This window comes from Neofelis nebulosa, chromosome 12 (genome assembly GCF_028018385.1).
Source record: "Neofelis nebulosa isolate mNeoNeb1 chromosome 12, mNeoNeb1.pri, whole genome shotgun sequence".
Lineage (NCBI taxonomy): Eukaryota > Metazoa > Chordata > Mammalia > Carnivora > Felidae > Neofelis > Neofelis nebulosa.
The window spans coordinates 88,224,747-88,244,166 of record NC_080793.1 but is presented as its reverse complement, the minus strand read 5'-3'; the positions used below and the strand labels follow the sequence as shown (position 1 = coordinate 88,244,166).

The window sequence follows — 19,420 nt, the reverse complement described above, 5'->3', positions numbered from 1 at the left end:
ATGGATATTGTTTTCAGACCCATTTTACTGATGAGAAAACTGATATTTGGAGAACTTAAAAAGCACATTTAGGGTCATATCGATAGTAAACCAGAGAGCCAGGGCTTGAACCAGGAACTTGCTGACACCAGAGGTTTATTCTTAAACTGTTCTAAGGTTTGCGTGCCAATCCTCATCCTCGTTGTTACAGTATAGTGCAGCTTTGGTGATAGACACTTGCCCAGAGGCATTCCTTGCTTCAGAAGTGAAGAATTGCCAGCTGTAATCCCAGCCTAGCTTGGCAGACTCTCTTCCCCACTGTCTCTCACCATGAATTGTCCCCTCCCACAAGGCCACTTGACCCCTCATCCCTGACCTCTCTTTGCTCCCTCCTGCCTCTGCTGTTGTAGTCAGTGTACCTTTACTGACGAGATTTCCCCATCACCTTGTCTTCCAGTCCTCTTAATTACTCTTTCCTTACTTTTACCCCCGAAAGGACTGCCCTTGCTCTTTTCTAACAGTCCCAAACTCAGCCATGCCTCAAGACTCTTGGTCTAGTGTCTTCTGGGAAGCATCCCTGACCACACCAGGCCTCAGTGAGCTCTCCTCTCGGGGACTCACCAGGGTGCTCTTGGCACGCATCCTTTATCTGGTCCCCAACGAGGAGTGCCCTGCGTAAGCATCATCATCTTTCATTTAGATGAAGCAAGTCGAAGGCTCTCAAGGCACGCCTCGGTTTTTGGCTCAACAGTGGGAGCAGCTAAAATACCTGTTGATCTGTAATAAAGTCAATCTAGCTAAACAAAGATCCACAGAAAACGAAGGTGGATGTTACGAGTGAGAAAGACAAGTAGTGGAACTTAATGGGAGAATCTGTGACACAGTTACACTGACTCACGTGACCAGTTACTGGGTTTGCAAGGGTGGATGAATAAGGATTATCCCTTAGAATTTAGTTTGTAGGACTCCTCCCCTCTCTTCCAAACCCAGAAAAAGCCAGGGAAATCTTGTTTGGTGGGGATGGAGTGACATTGGCGTTGGGGGAGCAGGTAGAGGTATAGTATAATCTTTGTAAGGGGGGAATGGCTTTTTTCTTTTTGTTAATTTCATTGTGGTCATCGTTAGAGATGATAATGTATTTTCTTTAAAAAATGCAATGGGTAATGCCTATTCTGGTTCCCTTCCAGATGTTCGGGTAGCATAGCGTTTTGGGACAGTAGCATCCTAAGAGGTGACATGAGACAAAGTCCTGCATTCTGGAGCCTAGACCTGGAGGAACATGTCCAGGTACCTCTGAGCCAGGGGTCAAGACCAACACTAGGGAAAGGGCGCCACCTACTGACCAGCCATAGTCAGACTTTGTCCTACCAGGAACCTCCTGTCAGGTTTGGCTCAGAGGAGGTGTCCAAAGAGGTTGGCCCCGAGGGCCGGGGAAAGTTCTCTGCCAGCACCCGCCATGTCTCATGGGGAAGTTCGTGAGGATATAGGCACACAAAGTATGCTATTCCAAGTTTACCTCTTCTACAATAATCTCTATCATGAAAAGAGTTCTCCCTTGAGGAAAAGTTATCAGCAGCCTTGGTGCAGAAAACGATAGAACTAATATTTGGTTGGTTGAATACTATTAGGTAAAGTTATGGTTCTACCACATTGATTTCAAAGACAGCTCTATGGTTGAGGGGTTGACGGAAAAGAGGGGGAAATTTAGGACTTAATTCTGTTTTAGAAGGGTTAGAATCTCTTTAAAGGCTTTTAAAATAGAAATTCATAGACGGGGTGATGGGTATTAAGGAGGGCACTTGTTACGATGAGCACTGGTATTGTATCTAACTGGTGAATCCCTGAATTCTCCTGAAACCAATATTGCACTGTGTGTAAACTAACTGAAATTTAAATAAAATATTAAAAAAATAGAAATTTGTTTCATTTAAAAGTGAAGCCTTGTTCTCTGCCACATTAGTAGTTGGGGCATTGACACCGGGAGAGTGTCATTACATATGCGGTGGTTGCAGGACATTGACTGCAGAGAGAAGACACTGGCAGGTGATAAGCTATTCAGCTTCTGGCTCCTCATCTAGGGGACGGTCGTAATTGCTTGTCCCCTCCACATTCTGTCGGGTCAGATAGGATTTGTTCCCTTCACCAGGAAAATGCATCGAGGACACATGATGCTAAGTGAGAGAGAGGCCACTTCCTAACCAGGTGAGAGCCAGAACTGGACTCTTGGCCTTCCTCGGTGGAAGGGGTGTCTGAAGGAGAAGACACTTTGAAGGAGCGAGGGTACAGAGGGATGGGAGAGTGTGGAGGGGCCATGAGGGAGGAGAAGGCAGTGTTCTCCAGCAGCCAGAGGACTTCACAAGCTGCGTGTTGACGCATTGGCTTTTGGGACTTCCTGCTTTCACCCCTAGCACTTAATCCCTAGGGAAATTCCAGCTCTTCGGATGCTGATCAACAAAGTCACATGACACTTAGCTCCCCATTGAGACGTGCTCTCAGGAGGCTTTGACCTAACCAGGAATGAGAGGAAGAGGGTGTGCTTCTCCCGGAGGACCAGGACTCAGCACTTTTGGGGTGCCAGGTGCTGGGCTGCGTGCCTCCCACACGTGAGTTCCTGGATGCTCCCTCCCTCTCAGTGAAGGAGCAACAGCGTCCTCTCGGAACTCGCGGGCTGTCCCGGTGCTGGGAGTGACGGGGGGCTCAGATCTGAACCCCGCTCTGCCTGGACCCAGAATCAGTGATCTTTTCCGGGTGACATTCTAAACCTGTCATGGTGGGGTTTCAAAAGTTGCTAGCGGGATCATCTTGGAGCTGGAGGAGCCACAAAGGACCCCAGGACTTATGTCCGTCTTAGATTTTTTTTTTTTTTCAACGTTTTTTATTTATTTTTGGGACAGAGAGAGACAGAGCATGAACGGGGGAGGGGCAGAGAGAGAGGGAGACACAGAATCGGAAACAGGCTCCAGGCTCCGAGCCATCAGCCCAGAGCCTGACGCGGGGCTCGAACTCACAGACTATGAGATCATGACCTGAGCTGAAGTCGGACGCTTAACCGACTGCGCCACCCAGGCGCCCCACGTCCGTCTTAGATTTAAGAGGCTCTCCTGCACTGTGATTGACAAGGATTCCTTCCTTTCTTTCTTCTGCCCCTTTTTTTTGTTTTTTGTTTTGATAGAGATTTTGTAGCTTCCTCAAGGTTCTAGACCACCTTAAATGGAAACGAAATGTTTACCTGTTGACTTGAGTGTTACCCACATGGGCGTGCGTGTGTCAGTTTTGCATGGAGCAGGGAGGTTGAACCAAGGGTAGGGACACAGGGCTGGAAGATGGAGGTCGTCTGCAGAACACGGGACTGGAAGCCAGGGGTCCTCGGTTCTAATTCCGGCTCTGCCATTGATGGCAGCAGCAGCAGCTGATAGTTGAGTGCTTACGATGGGCTGAGACCTTCCAGACCTTTCGTACGTATTAATTCACTTAATCCTCATGACCATGGTAGGGATAAGTACTATTATTATTCCCATTTTACTGCTAAGAAAGTTGAGGCACATAGTGGTTAAGTGTCTTTCCCCAGGTCACACCAGCTAATAAATGATAGGAAGTTGGCTTAGCCTCAGGCAGTCTGGTTTACTACATTAACTATTACATAATGCTGTCTCTACCTTGTGTCAGTTAACCTTTCCGGGCTTTAGTTTTCCCCGTTGAGAAGTTCATGGGTGTTTGTTTGTTTGTTTGTTTAATAAATATTGAGCTCTAAGCTTGTGTAGGACATTACAGATCAGGTAGAGATGGGAAGGACCATGTGCGCAGACTCCTTCCCCACCTCCTTCCACCCCCCCCAGCCTACTCACACAAAGCGCAAAATGCAAAGGAGAGGGGGTCCAGGAAAGACTGCGGGAGAGGCTGGCTTTGGAACTTGATCTTAAGGCCGGGTACCGGTCCAGAAAGGGCATCACAGGCACAAGTAATTGGGCAGGGGACACTGCCAGAGGGAGGGAGCGAGGCCTACGGTTAAGGAGTCACGTCCAGGACCATTCATATCTGAAGTAGTATGTAAGTCACCTTTGTGCTGGGGACTGAACAGTGGCCAGATGCCACAGACTTGGGACAGGCAGGATGGTGGGGGTGAAGGAGAGAGGAGGTGGGTGCGGAGAGTGGAAAGTTTGAGTGAGAGGGTGACAGTGGCTGGCAAAGGAGGACAATTTGGTTGCTGACTTCTTCGACCTCAGATTCCTGTGGACTCTGTAGGCAGACGAGTTTGGCCAGAGTTAGTGGATTTCTTTGGCTGAAGGTCAGAGTAATGATCTTTAGAGGAAGATGACGATGACAGTGACGTGCCAGGCACCCTCCCCTCCCCCCCCACACCCATGTTATCTCTCATCAGCACAAGACTACTCCACATTGTGTGACTTTCATCTTAGAGGATTTTTTCCTTCCGCGAAGAGGCAGCCTCGCATAGTGCAGACTCTGAAGCCCGAAGACGAGGCTCAGGAGAGGAGCTACTGACTAGTTTGGCAAGGAATTCGATCTTGCTGGTCCTCGGTGTGTGCATGTGTTAAGTGGGGACAGCACTGCCCACCCCATAGGGCTGTCGTGGGGATGAAATGAGTTAAGATATATAAAGTGCCTGGCCTGAGTGAGCGCGTAGGAAACGGGGGCTGTTCCTGATGAGTAAACGGAGCAGCGGAGAATTGGGCCGGCGGGCTGAGGACGCACAGCTGGGAGAGCTGGGGTTCAAATTCAGGCCCTCCTGGCTCCAAGGCCTCCGTACTGCCCCCGGGCTGTGTTGGGGTGAGAGCGGGCGCTCTTGGAGGTGAGCAGGAAGGGAAGAGGGTTGTGGGAACAGCATAGGCAGGTGGCAGGAGGAAGAAGAATTCCAGAAGCCACAAGGAGACATTTGGGGGAAGGACGGGATTAGAGAGCTTCAAAAAAATCTTTTCTGGTTTTCTGATTGTTCAATTAGAACGGCCTCACTCTAAAACCTAAAATGTCTAGAGCTAAGTTCCTGTGATCTGTCGTCTAGCCATCTTCCCTGTTCCCGCCAGCCAGCCCTTGCTAGTAGACTTTGGAGAAACAAAAGCAAACAGGACATTAGAGGATCATAGAGAGCGGGGGAGATGGCTGCAAAGAGCAGAGGTGCTTGATAAGGCCAGAGGCAGGAGGGTCAGGGCCTCCTTGGCGTTGGGCCGGGCAGAGGGCAGGTGTCAGGGGCCTGGTAGGAGTCGTTAGCGAGGTTTGGAGCGAATCTGCTGTGGGAGGGAGGGGGAGTGGACAGAGCTCCAGAACAAGGGGGCTGGGGCGGAGAGTTACGGGGGCAGGAAACTTTGTTGTGCTGTGGATGCCCTTGGGAGTCTGATGAGCTTAGGGACCTCTTCTCAGAATAAGGTGCCCAAAATAAAAGACGTGGGATTAACAGAAGGTAGACACTTGTATCTCCAGACCCTTTGGAATTCAGAACTCCTGTAAAGACACTTCCAGCTTTAAGAAGTGGCTCTTCCATGGAGACTCCGTCCTTAGAAGCTGTCTAAATCGTCTAAAGCTTGTGAACCCCAAAGATGTACCCAGAATTCTGAAGGAGTCCGTTCTCTAGCTTCAGACTGTGGCTTTAGACTTATCTTCAGGTGGTTTGGAATCCTGAAGCATAGAGAAGTTATGTAAAACATCAATATCACCACCCCCATTTGCTTATTTCAGAAGGATGTTGGCAGAGTGAAAAGTACTTTGGAGACTTTATGTGCTGATGAAGTCCTCATAGTGTTAAAAAAAGAAATTCCACTGAGACCCCAGGGGCGAGCAGCCCTGGCTTATTGACTCGTTGCAGGAGGTTCTCGGTACGTTCCACAGGCTTGCAAGATGGCGGATGTGCTTTCCTATGGGGCTGGATTGTTCCCCTCACCCCCCATGTGAGCGTATTTGGGGTTTAAATTTACAAGTAAAATTCAGAAAATCATCACGGGCTCTTTTTGGACAAGGCAGAAGGCAGGATGGCCCAGGGCAGATTTGTTGGGGCACATACACTAGAAAAATGAGTTTTGGAGATTTTCTCTATCAACCATTTAATCAGAAACTGGCCGAGCCTGCCTGTGAAGTCATCATTAATACAGCAGAGGAAGATTTTCCCATCAAATAATCCCATTTACTGTTCAATTACGATTGTGTACTTTTTCCCAGGTCACAGGAGTGTGTCTATAGGAAAAGAGCTTTTCCACTCCTTGCTACTAAGAGGTTTTCTGCTCCTAGACACAAAATCATTATCCCAACTACATCCATTGTTGGAAACAGTATTTTGGGTTGGCCCTGTGTAATGTGAAATGAAGAGAGAAAGCATGTAGCTGAATCCTGATATGGAAATCCAGACTTGAAAACATTCTCTGATGGTTTGGCATCCGTGGGATAAATTGGTCATAGTTCTCAACAACTCAGATCAAAGCCAAATGCTGTTTGCATTCAGACAGTGATTCAGGGACCATGTCTTATTTGGTTTCTTTGAAAATAGAGCACAGACATTTTTTCATACCTTTGAGAGAAATCTTTTGGCCGCCAAATTTGAGCCTTGTAAATGTTATTGTACCCTAATACAAAGTTTTTACATCTCGTCTCAAATGTCTCTTCCACCATCCCCGGAGCCGAGTGGCTTGTTGCAGTGAAGGTCTCCTGATGTAATGTGAAGAGAAAAAATACAGGCCAACTGGTAAAGATAAAAAAGACATGCGAGTAAATAAAACACATATGGACAGTCTACTTGCAGAGCTAAAATGTACGTGAATGTGTATGCAAATCAGCCGTCCAAACAGAGATCTAGGCCGGGCCAGCCCTAGGCTCGGTTACCTAGTAGCCAAGTCTGTTCTCTGTGGCCTCTCTTTGCCCCTTACCTGGATATTTTCCACCCCTGTTCTTTCTCAGTCTTCTTTTCCATCCTCCTGAACCTGTTAGAGAAGCAGAAATGCCCTGGTTTCAGGACCCAGCTCAGGACCCCTCCTGATGCCTTGCAGTCCCTTGCTCTCCAGCTCTCCCTTCAACCATGTGTGTCCCGTGTCCCTCTCCTGCAGGCGGCACTCATCCAGGGGGAGCCCAAGGCTAGGTGAGAACGATTTAAGTGACCCTTCTTCGATAAAAATTGTTAATGCGTAGCCAGTTCTTGATGTTAGTGAACAGATTATATGTTTTGAAAACGATTTTCCAACGTTGTTTTGCCCACTTAACAGACTTTATTCAGTTTCTGTTGTGCAGAGTGCAGTGGCTTTGGTGTCATGGGAACCGTAGGAGGGCCCAGATGTCAGTGGAGAGGGCAGGGGTCATGCACACAGAGTGACGGTTCAGAGATGAAGTAAGCTGATTTTATCTTCTCTGAGGCGTATTTCACGCACTCAGTGGAGCAGACACTGTTCTAAGGGTTCCTCAAATATCAACTCACTCAGTCTTCAAAACAAGGCTCTAATTCTATTCCCATGTCCGTTCCTCTTCTGCAGGCAGAGAGAGAGGCGCAGAGGGTGACGTCCCCAGGGTCGCCTGGCCAGTAAGTGTGGAGCCAGGACTGAATCTCGGCAGTTTGGCCCCAGCATCTATGTCCTTAAAGCAGTTTGATGTGGTGTCTTCAGCTTTAGGACGAGTGCCAAGTGCAGGACACAGACGGGGTGTGATTTGAGGGTGGGATCCACTCCCGGTGAGCTGGGGAGGGCAGAGAGGGCTCTGGGACAGAGCCCCTTCACCCTGGCTACCCATCATGGTCACTGGGAAGTTAGAGTCCCGATTCCCGGATCTCATCCAGGCCATTCCATCAGAATGTCAGGGAGGAGGCCTGGCCGGGTTCGTGAAGGGCACTCCCGGGCATCTGAAGGGCAGCCATCGTGAGAGGTCAGTGCAGGGAGGAGGAGCTCCAAGTGGACCCCCGGCGTGGGCAGGAGCTCTGGAAGGCCGAGGTGAGGGTGACCAGGTGCTTGGTGGGGTGGGAGGAGGCAGAGAACAAGGTCCCCGCTCCTTACTCTTTCCCTCTTCTCCACCGCAAGGCTCTGGGGCTTCCTTCTTTCTCCTCATTGTCCTCCTTTTTCTTCTCTTTTTTTTGTTTCCTAACTCCTCTTTCCTCCTCTCCTCCTCTCCTGTCAATCGTTTACTTTCTCCTTTCCTGCATCCCCCTGCTGTTCTCTTAGTTCTTCCTTCTCCTGCCCACCTCTGCCTTCCACTTCATTGCCTTTTGGTCATTTCACTTGACCTCACCCCTCTTCCCACGGGAAGATGGGCAGAGGCAGAGATGTGGCTTCGGGTGAATCTCCATGCTCATTTGCGGTGCTCTAGGGGGCACAGAGGGAAGGCCTGGGATGTGTAGACCCAGTTCCCAAATAGTACCTTTCACGTTTTATCCTGGCCAGGGCCGTATCCCCTGGGGACCTAGAGCGGGTGGCGCCTGGCCCTGGGGCTGCGGGGAGAGAGGAGAGCTTGGAAGGTGTTTTTGTTTTCTGTTGACACTGAGACAGATCACCCTCAACAGAGTGGCTTAAATGACCCGATTCACATCTCACGTTTCTGTAAGATACAAGTCTGACACAGGTGTCGGTGAGGCTGAGGTCACACAGTGGCAGACTGCTTTCCTTCTGGAGGTTCTAAGGAAGACTCTGTTGCATCGCCTTTTCCAGCCTCCATTGGCTGCCCGAGGTCCTTGGCTTGTGGGTCCTCCCTCCATCTTCAAAGCTAGTAACACGGCATCTCCCTGGCCCTTCCGCGGTTGCACCCAAGTCACTTTCTCGGACTGTCTTCTTCTGCCTCCCTCTTCCACTTTTCAGGACTCTTGTGGTTATGTTGGACCCACTTGGATACTCTAGACTTATCTATTTTAAAGTCATTTTATTAACAACTTCACTTCCATCTGGAGCTTAATTCCCTTTTGCCCTCTAAGCTGACGTATTCACAGATTCCAGGGATCAGGATACGGGCATTGTTTTGCAGTGGGGGGATGGATATTATCCTCCCTACAATAGAAAGCCTCACAGAGCAGAAGAAGTGGACAGTCAGGGTCATTCAGTGTAGACATAAGAACAGAGGTTTGAGGACTTGGGAGAGTGTTCAAGGCAGGTTTTGAGGACCTATAGGAGTTTAGCATCACTTGGAAGTGTCACATAACTGGCCGTGACCCATTCCATTTGTACAGTATATTTTATTTGTAAGTTTTACGTATAATTGTGTTTACCACATATCTCATCAAAATGTCTTCCAATAAAGCGGGACTCTGTGGGGGCAGTAGAGTGTTGTGGCCAAGAGCATGTGCCCTGGAGCCATAGGGAGCTGGGTTCTAGTCCCACCACTGCCACTCATTAGACTGAGATCCATGAGGATTGAATGAGATCAAGAGTCTCAAGTACTTTACCTCAGCCCCTGGCACATAATAAGCTTCTGGTAACTATGAGCTATTATTATTGCCATAATTAAGCTGTGTCTTAAGCTTACAGCTTATAACTTGCCACTCACCACTTTCTCCTTAATGACCACTTCTTGCTGGAAGGAAAATGAAAGCAGCAGAGGAAGAACATTTCTGACCTATGCAACCAGCTGAGATAGCATCTTATTATCAAGCTCAGACTGTGTAACTGCTGGCCCCGAAATTCAGTCTAGAATCTGAGGACTCTCTGCTCCTACCGCTTACACCAGTAGCCCCAAATGGCATCTATGGCTGAGTTTGAAATGACATTTGGTTACAAAACACAAGACGGAAAAGCATGGGGGCTGGGGGAAGGCGGTGTTCCAGGCTGAACTGAAACCTTCTAAGGTGATTAATAACAACAGCAATAACAGAAGTGAGCGGGACTCAGAGATGCCTGGGAAGTCACTTCTCTGCAAATCTGTCTTATTTCTAAATGTCATTCCAGGAAAATCTTGACTCTGTTTTATCTGGGAGTGAGATGAAATCCAATTTCAACAGGAATCTGGGAATGCACACACTTCCCATGAGGTGCTGAGTTCTGGGGCTGCATTTGTTAACCAGTAACGGGACACGTAGAAATGGCCTGGTTTTCAAGGCAGTTGTCTGACAACCAAGTGGATTAGCTACTCTATCTGACCTCCAGAGGTTGACCAGCTGGTCTGAAAGGGGGCATTGTGTAATTACTGGGGAAGTGGAATGTCTCTTGTTTAATATTATACTGACCAAATGGTAGGAGGATCTTGAAAAGAACATGAGCCGTAATGTTAATTTTTTTAAATTACCAGGCTAAAATGGTATCACAAAAACTATTTATGACAGGTGGCGAGCCCCTTGAAGTTTGTCTTGCTTGTCTTTGCGTCCTCTGCGGTACCGTGAACACCTCGGTTGCTTCTGGAAGTTGTTGGCAGCTATTTGTTTAAAAAAAATAAAAGGGATCTGCTGGCTCCCACAAATGAAACCGTGCAGAGGTCAGAGATGGAGATCAGGTAGGGTTCCACCGGATATCTGGGTCTGTTTTCCGCTACCTTCTCCACCCTGCCCTCACAAAGTATCACCTTCCTTGGCAGGCTGAGAGGAAGACAGCTTCGTTTCTGTTTCTCCACAACCCATAGAAGAGGAGAGCCCCTTTCCAGTGGCTCCCTAGAAAGAGGAGAAGCCACATTCCTTGGAAGCTACCAAAGAACTTTCCTCTCCTGAGAACGTCTCATTGGCCCAGACTGGGTCATCCGCCCATCACTGAACCCACCCCTGCAGCCAGGACTTTCTTCTTCCCATCGTATTGGCTCAAATTAGGAACCAGTCTCTGGCCAGGGGAATGCCTGATTGGCTTAGGTATGAATTTATGAGCCGTACAGTTTGGCCAGCGGGGAGAGATTTCTCTCAGAGCCGTGAAGCCCTTTCCTGGAGCCGGGTCTAGGGGAGTTCCTGTGCTGCATCCTCTATCAGGAGAGGAAGCCCCCGACTGGGGGTGCGTGCCGGCCAGTAGCGCAATTCCCAGTCAGTCTGTGCAGGAACTCAGGGAGCAGAACCGAGGTCCGCAGTGGTTCGGGAACCAGCCCACGCTCTCCCAGGAAGGGGTAGAGTTAGCATTTCTGGGCTCGCTGATTCCAGAGTCCACCCCCTTCCGGCACACCACCCTGCCAGAGTGAATGAACCGTCTGGTGGGAGCGGGCGCCCCGCACTGGAAGAATAGTAGCTTAACGGTTAATGTGGGAGAGTGCTTCGCCCTGAAGCCTGGGCATTCCCCTAGGAGCCGGGTGACGCCGGTAGGGTAGGTCACCCACCGGTCTCTGACTCTGTTTCCTCATTTGCACAATGGAAATTGTGCTGCATCGTACCTCACTGGGGTGTTGTGAGGGTCAGGGAAGGAATGCAGACAATGAACTTGGAACCTCGGTCCGGCCTGAAGGGAGTCGGCACCTTACCCAGGGCAGGTCTCCTTAGATGCTGCTGCTCATTTGTCTGGTGGGCGGTGACACGGACTCGTCCCTCCTCTCCAGCGGCAAAAGGAAGTGTGGATGCGTGTGAAAGCCCCCTGAGTACTTCAGGGTCATGGGGACTTAGACCTCGTAGAAAATTTCCGAGTGCTTTGAAACCCCCTTGCAGGTAGGTGTGTGCAGAACCTGAGGTGAGTTGGGGAGGAGTTCGAAAAGCCACCGAATCAGTTTTTTTGTAGAGCTTAATTCTGTCCTCAACTTACTCCCAGTCCTCACTTATGCTAATGATGTCCCACCGCTGTCTTGCCTTCTTGGCCTCCTCTTGTTTTGAAACAATCGATCTTCCTCTCCGCACCCTCGTTCCATGCTTTCCCTCTTTTTTCTCCACAGAATTTAGTACATAATATATTTTTTTCCCTTTGGCAGAATTCAGGGTGTGATGCAAATGACCTGGTTTGGAGGCACGAAGGAGGTGTGGGGTGTCAGCTGGGGAAGGATCATTGGGGCAGTGCAGGGGGGGCTCACCCCCTGATTTGTAAGCATTGCTTACCCAGCGAGTTTTCTTTCCCAAGAAGAAGCTTCAGTTGACAATGAAGAGCCTTGGGGCACAGAAAGAGAATGACAGGTGTTTAGACCCTCCTGGAGTATTAGAATGATCACATGGATGCACCAAGACAGTTGTTAGTGCTGTCCACCAACTCTCAAGGTAGAAAAAGCCATTCTTTTGCTTCCTCATTCATTCATTCATTCATTCACTCATGCATGCATACATTCCCTTAGCATTAATTACTTACTAGTGCTCACCAGTATTGCTTGGCCATGAAAGGCTTATGAAGAAATGTAAATTCTACCTGTTAGAAGGCACTTGGAGAAGGCAGGTTATGCATAGATAGCATTACGATGAGGTAATTAATTTTATATTATGTATCATATAGAAGTGGCCAGTGTGGATTTAAATGGTAAAGAGTAGGAAACTGGCTGCCTGTGGAGTATTGTGTATGTCTGCAAACTTTATTTAAAGAGATTTTCTTATGTTTTTATTTATTTTTAAGAGAGAGACAGTGAGCGAGCAGAGGAGGGGCAGAGAGAGAGGGAGACACAGAATCTGAAGCAGGCTCCAGGCTCTGAGCCTGATGCGGGGCTCGAGCCTACTAACTGTGAGATCATGACCTGAGCAGAAGTCAGACGCTTAACTGACTGAGCCACCCAAGTGCCCCTTTATTCTTTATTTTGGTAAGCTCTTTGTAGATAGGTGTTAGCAGTATGTCAAGAAATATCCTGTCAACCTTTGTAGAACAGTAGATGCATCTGAATCAGGTTTGTATAAAATAGGAAGAAAAATTTTACCAATTAAAGAGGAAGAGGGACTATATGGTGAAAATAATTCATTTGGTCAGTCACATGTGGAGTGATACATTTTAGACTCTGATTTACAGTTTTGAACTTTGAAAGGAAAAGAGGTATGATGCCATGAATGTAATGGGTATAGATAATAATTTCCAAACATCGCATCGCTGTTGTGGAAGCAGGAGAGTCTGGGCTGACTGCACTCGTGGCAGAATTAGTAGAAAGATCAATTTAACAGTTTCATTAGGGTATCGAGCACTGATAGCATTCCGCTGTTTGTACTGTTCGCTTAGGAAGGTAAAATGGAAATTTTCCATCTGACACATTTATTTCCCCTCTTTAAGTTGGCAAACACTGACTTTTTCCACTGCATTTCTACATAACTGGACTCTTGCCAGCTCCCGTGTGTGTGTGTGTGTGTGTGTGTGTGTGTGTGTGTGTGTGTGTGTGTTAATAGCTAGGCATACTGTCACTGGGGCTGTTAGCTCAGCTTATCTGCCTTTGGGGGTTAAAGCTTGTTTCTCTCTATAGACACTTTACAGGAGTAGAAGTCTGATCATAGTTCTTTGCAAGTTTGTAAATGGTTTGCTGTCAGATCGCTCAGACGGACACAAACAACAGTTCTCCTGAAGGTTTGCAGTTGTTAGGATGTTCCCTCCGAGAGTCCACTGTGTTCCTCTGCTGTAGCTGTGAGATGGTGAACGTTCCTATTTTGTACTCCTGCTTGGTGTGAGCAGATACACGGGATCTTTTGTGTCTCTCTGATGCTGGTTCTTCCACTTGCAATGGTCGTCTTTGCTTATTAATTCTCTACCCCTTCCTTTTTTTTTTTTTTTAATGTTTATCCATTTTTGAGAGAGAAAGCATGAGCAGTGGAGGGGCAGAGAGGGAGGGGGACACAGGATGGGAAGCGGGCTCTGAGCTGAGAGCAGTGAACTTGATGCAGGGCTCGAACTCAAGAACCGTGAGGTCATGACCTGAGCCGAAAGCTCAACTGACTGAGCCACCCAGGTGCCCCTCCTTTAAGGTCCGGCTGAAACAGCCAAGCTACTGCCTGTGGCATGGAATAGGAAGTTGTTCCTGGTCCTCCACACTTAACTGCGCTTCCCTGACATCGATCACAAGATGCCTTACACTTTGTACATGTGCAATGTGCCTTGCACACATTCATAGAGTTGGCACTATTATTTTGCAGGATGGCATTGTTGTCAGGGCTTGGGGCTTCACGACTGGTGCACCTGGAGCTGCCTCTCACTCTGAGTGTTTCCCGAGCTCCAGCTTCGTGGCTTCCGCTGCGAGACTACTAGTGGCAATCCCACGTGATTGCCACGATGAAGTGCGGTGGGCGGGGCCGTCACTTCTTGAGGCTTTGCTGTATCCCCAGCACTGGGCAAAATGCTTCATGTGATATCTTCCCTTGCACAATGCTTGCAAGTGTTCATTCCTTTAACCCCCCCCCCCCCCCGGCCCCCACCGTCCTGGGACAGAGTGCTCACTGAATATTTCTCAAATGAATGAGAACTGGACTGGAGCTGGCAGCAGGGTTCTGTCTGCTGAGTCAGCTGCCCTGAGTCAGCAGTTGAGAGATACATACAAGCTTGTACGTATCTAGATCTAACAATCTAGTTGGAAGATACCAACTAGATTGTAGTTCCCAGCTCTGGCTGGAAGGGCGTGATGCCTGACCATGATTGAGAGCTTATGGGGAAGGGAGAGGGTGTCATAACTGCACTACACTATTTCCTTTCCCACCATTTCTTACTCTCCCCTCCCCCTGCTCCTGCTGACCAATTTAGTCTAGAAGAGGTGCAGATCTCATTCTGAGTCACTCCAGGACTTTATTGGGAATACTGCATTTTTACTATATGCCATGGAACATAAGGACATTGCAGATTACATTCCTGGCCGAAAAAAAAAAAAGAAAAGTCAAGCAATGTGTTGTACGTATTTAGTAGGAAAGGTCTTAGAAATGTTAGAGGCTCATGAAAATCCCACCTAAATAAAAAATGACATTCCCATCCCGGGGCTCTTTATAAGTGAAGAGAATTTTGGGGATCTCCAGGTTGGTGACTCAGAGCTTTCCCAATGTTTTATTTCCATGAGCCATTGATTACAGTAGGGTGTAGCACAATATTTTTCTCTTCCAGCTAAGCTGTTGCCATCAAGTGGGGGGTTTGGAAGCTTCTTCAGACCCCCAGGATACCATTTCATGCATGAAAACCATCATATTTAGAATCATGAGATGGTACGGTTTTTGTTTGTTTTGTTTCGTTTGTTTTGTGTTTTTTTACAGTTTCCACCCAGGCTTGTCTTGTTCCTGGGGAGCCTTCCATACAAGAGTCGGGATGAAGAGAATTTCCCGAGACGTATTAAAGGGTCAGTGTCCCCATGGTGCTCTGTGCCTGAAGGCTGGAGTTAATGAGGAAGAGTTTTTTTGGTGAATGTCAGGCATGTTGCAAGAAGTAGCCACAATGGGCTAGTCAGGGCAACTTCTTCCACTGGGTTTCTTTGTTTCTGTGATGGTGCTGCATGCTTCTATTTTATGAGTCTTTTCTTGTGTGTGGTTGAACCCTTCTGTTGCCATCTTGGACTAGGATACTTGTATTTAAAAGGACATGAAGAACAGAGAGAAACTGTTACATTGACCGAATGACTTATCCTAAGCACTTACAAATTTATTTCCCTCCCTCCACTTCTGCTGACAGATATTCTGGTGATTAATATTCTGATGAGTTTGTGTCTTTAGGAGAGGGAAAAAAATGCCTTCCCTAAAGGGAGTCTTGAAAAGCAGATCATAACGAGACCTAAGTATTGTGAAAATGGACTTTTTGTGTGTGATGTCAATATCTTGGATACAGACCCACTCTAGTAATATTCTTTCTGAAGTAAGAACGAAATGAAATTTTCATTTGAAATGAAATTGATTGACAATAAAAACTGTCAGCATTTTATTTGGTTTTCCTGGGGACAGTCATTTGTGTACTTGAGGGCTTCTGTCTTGATCATTAGCATCTACTACTTGAATGCCAATTTATATTTGAGCGAAAGCCCTAGAATAGAATATGAGGACTAGCGGAATTCTCAGTGTCACCACAGAAAGGCCTAACTGGAGGGTATTTGTACATTATATACCTTGATTCCCGAGATGGAAGTCTGTGCATCTCCAGCTGTACCACTGAGGATAGTTGGCCTTCTGGGGACAACCTCTTCAGAAAAGCTGGGGTCACAGCCTAGGTGGGGTATGAAGGTGAGGGTACTGAATTCTTAAGGAGAAAGTGCCACTGTATAGATGCACTCACTATATGCAGGGAGCGCGCCTCCATTTCTAACAGCCTGTTTTTAGAATTTTATATTCGAGTAACATTTCCATTTCTTCTCTGTTTATCCTTTACTTAGAAAAGATGCCAAGGGCGGCCTCTGTGCCTCATCTAACCGTTTTTGAAGTTGTGTTCATCGAATCCTGTATATTAGAAGATACTTTTGCCATTTACCACTTTTTAAAAAGTTTTTCTCTCTCCATTTACTATTGGGTATTTTTTTTTTTTCACTTGTTCTTTACCATTTGACATCAGATCCTGTCGAAAAGCTGACACATTTTTCATGTTAAAAAAAAAAAAAAAGCCAATTCAACAAATAAGGCCCAAGAAGGCGGCCGAGTGCCTGGCTGCTGTACCCTGTTCTGGAGTTCCTAAACGCTCAGGCACAAGGAGGGACAGTGTGTGTGAACGCGTGGAGAGGGAGACATAAGCTCAGCCATCGAATTGGCCAGCCTGGTGACCAGCGAGCCCGTCTCCACCCTCTTCCCCCTCCTCCCCCCCTCCCCGCCCCCCTCCCCGCCCCCTACCAGCGCTCACACTCAGGAAGCAGCTGGCCACAGGCCGGCCCTTGCGCCGATGAACACTTATCCACGCTCCTCTCAGGGCTGCCTCTCCTCCCTCACCCCCGCTCTCCGCCTCCCGCCTCCCGCCTCCCTCCCCCTGCAGCCTTGTCCACAGTGCGCCGCCCCTGCAGCCCAGTGCGCGGCGCGCAAGGGCACCAGCGCCAGGGCCATTGCCCCTCCCCACCCCACCCCCCCACGCTCGCCCGCAGTCGTCCAGGCTCGCACCAGCTCCCCCCCCCCCCCCCCCCCCCCACGGAACCGCCGCCGAAAGCAATTAGCCAGCATCCCGCACCGCCCCCCAGACGCATCCCCCGGCCCGGGGCGAGGATGAGCGGGACAGGCGAGGCACAAAGTCGAAACTCAACTTTTTAAAAACATTTGCGTGTGTGTATGTCTGTGTGGGGGGGGAGAATGCGCTGATGCCGAGGGTCCAGCCACCCCCCCTCTGCCTTCTCCTCCCCCTGCTGCCGCTGCCCTCGCACACGCGCGCGCACACACGGCACCGGGGCCGGGTTTCCGCGCACCGTCCCCCGGCTTGGATGGGAGTTTTCGTTTCCGAAGGAGACAGAACCCGCGGAGCGCGCTGAAGGGCTGGAGCCCCAAGTTACTCTTCGCCAGGGCTGGCCACCGCTGTCACTCACAGGCTGGCAGGGGAAGGGACCCACACGCCTGCCTGGCTTTGTTGTGGAAATCCGGGTTACCTGGTAAGTGGCTACCATAGGAACTTTGCTCGCAGGCGAGAGTCGGGAGAAACCGGCGCTTGAGAGCGCGGGGGAGTTAACGCTCCGAGATACAAACTAGGGATTAGAATTAGTTTTCCACGCGGAGCCAGTGGCGTTTGCGCGGGTTTAAGGATACGCGCACCCCGCCCCCCCAGCCCCAGATTTTCGGAAAGATCTGTTTGCAGCCCTCAATTAGTGATCAAGCCGTGTTGTTGTCAGTTGCCTAAGAGCGCCTGGTGTAGAAGACGGAGAGGAAATCCACAAGGTATTAAAGTTTCTTTAATTAGGAGGAGATTTTGTTTTTGGTTTTTCTTTTGAACAGCAGGGGCCAGAGGGCCACACAATGAAGGCAAGTTACAGGACGCGCGGCTGTGGTCCTGCACGCCACCCAGGAGTCCCCACTGAAGGGAAACTTTGGAGAAGTGAGAGTTGGTGGGGTGACGTGAGGTCCCGCGCGCGCACACACACGGGGCTGAAGCTGCCTTTTCCAGCTCCCACGTGTTTGTGAAGCTCCACCAAGGGCGGTTTTTTTTTTTTTTTTTTTTTTTTTTGCACGCTCGCACCTCGCCCGAGACCAGGTCCCCACTGCTCCAGGAGGCCCTTCGGTTGGGGGTCCTTGAACGTGTCGCTGGGACGGTCCCGCCACTCGCAGCCGCCAGGTCTATAACTTTCACCTCCCACGCCGCAGAATGCGCAGACGTACCCAGACGCTCGCACTCCCCGCCGGCTTCGGCTTCGTCACTCCGCGTTTACACTTCTCTGGGGCCGACAGAATGTCAGCACTGTTTGGAGAATGTCTCGGTCTCGGGCACTCTGTAGTGCTCACAGCTCCCGTCCCTGTAAATGACCCTGTGTGTATTTTGAAGTCGGTCGGGGCTGCTCTCTGGAAAGCGTGAGTGAGCACCGGGTTCTCCCCTAGACACACACCTTGCCCCGAGCGACACTTCCAAGTTACTCACTGGAGCTGACAAATCACCCCGGGGACGAGGAAGTTGCCCAAGTGTCTGGAAAACTTGGCCCGGACGGATTTGTCATCCTATGGATGATTCAATTAGGTACCTGGAGGGACACGCTTTGGGAGAAGGTTGTTTCTGGCTTCGCGGGTCGCGCTCTCGACTCGCCGGGGTGTTTGGGAGGAAAGACGCGGAAGGAGACCCGGGGGCTGGGGCACCGGTTCCGTGGGCGCTGCGGCTGGCGGGGCCCGCGGCTGCCCGGGCGTCCCAGCTCGGCCGGGAAGGGCAGCGCGCGGGTCCCCGCCGCCCGGGCTCCCCGCCGCGGGCCGGCGGCGGCGCCCTTTCGGCCCGGACTTACTCAGGACTGGGTTGCACAACAGGAAACCAGCGCGAGTTTGTTTTGTTTTGCTGCGCTAGCTCGCGGACTGGGCCGAGGGCTGGGGTCAGAGGCGGCCGGAGAGTGGCGGGGTCGCAGCAGCGCACCCCAGCCGGTCCCTGTCGCCTCCCCGCTCAGACCCGCCCCTCCGCTGGGGGAGCCTGGTGACTCGGGCCTGGGACCTGGGGCGGGAGGGCAGCCGGGGTCAGATAAGCGCTGCTCTCCTCCAGCCCTGCCTCAGGCGCGTCTCCCCGTCCAGTGGGTCCCCAGCACCTCTCTGGATCTCACAAGTCCTCCTCCCGCCTGAGAGGCCCCCGCCCCTCTCCTGCGTCTTCCCCACCCCGCGGCTAGCCTTCCCGGGCATCTGGGAGGCCCGGATCCCCCGGAGCATCTGAACTCGGGCCTGGGGCCTGGGGTGGAGGGTACTTCCGGAATCACGGGGAGCAGCATCTGTGGGGACGGGACTCTTGTAACTGCGGGCCCCCTTTGCAGAGAAAAGGGCTTTGCACCGTCTGGTCACGTACTTCCAGAACCTCAGTATCTCCGCGGAGTTTGGGTCGGGCTGGGTGGGGGGAGGGGTGTACCGCAGCTCCCCCCAGCGGACCAGTTCCCTTTGGGAAAAAGACCGGGGAATATCAAGTATAGACGGTGAACGCTGGAAGGGACCTTGGCGATGGATGGGGTCACCTGTGAACGGGGAAACCGAGAGCCAGAGACTCGCAGGGTTTTGTCCAGTCGCTCACAGCCGATGGGTACAGATGCCGGACACACACTGCAGTTTCCTAGTTTCCAGCGCAGAGAGTGTTTCTTGGCCTGAAGG

General features: G+C 50.1%; 1 protein-coding gene and 1 long non-coding RNA gene across 7 annotated transcripts in view; one reads left to right on the top strand and one right to left on the bottom strand.

Annotated features, from left to right (window-relative positions):
- The window catches only part of GLIS3 (GLIS family zinc finger 3), a 502,487-nt gene that overhangs the window by 40,595 nt on the left and 442,472 nt on the right, over nucleotides 1–19,420 (top strand). For 3 of the 6 annotated variants that reach the window (XM_058695819.1, XM_058695818.1, XM_058695814.1), the window contains exon 1: nucleotides 16,814–17,253. The exons of 1 other annotated variant lie outside the window; for it this stretch is intronic. The gene's annotated coding sequence lies outside the window, so the exon portion shown is untranslated. Of the gene's footprint in view, nucleotides 1–16,813; nucleotides 17,254–18,101; nucleotides 18,327–18,718; nucleotide 19,420 lie in introns of those variants that run through there. 2 more of the 6 variants (XM_058695816.1, XM_058695815.1) reach the window with 2 other exon arrangements.
- On the bottom strand, nucleotides 17,529–18,298 carry LOC131492130 (uncharacterized). Its single transcript, XR_009251887.1, has 2 exons — nucleotides 18,199–18,298; nucleotides 17,529–18,108 (listed from the first exon to the last, which is right to left on the bottom strand). It is a non-coding gene; the product is annotated as an uncharacterized LOC131492130 (long non-coding RNA).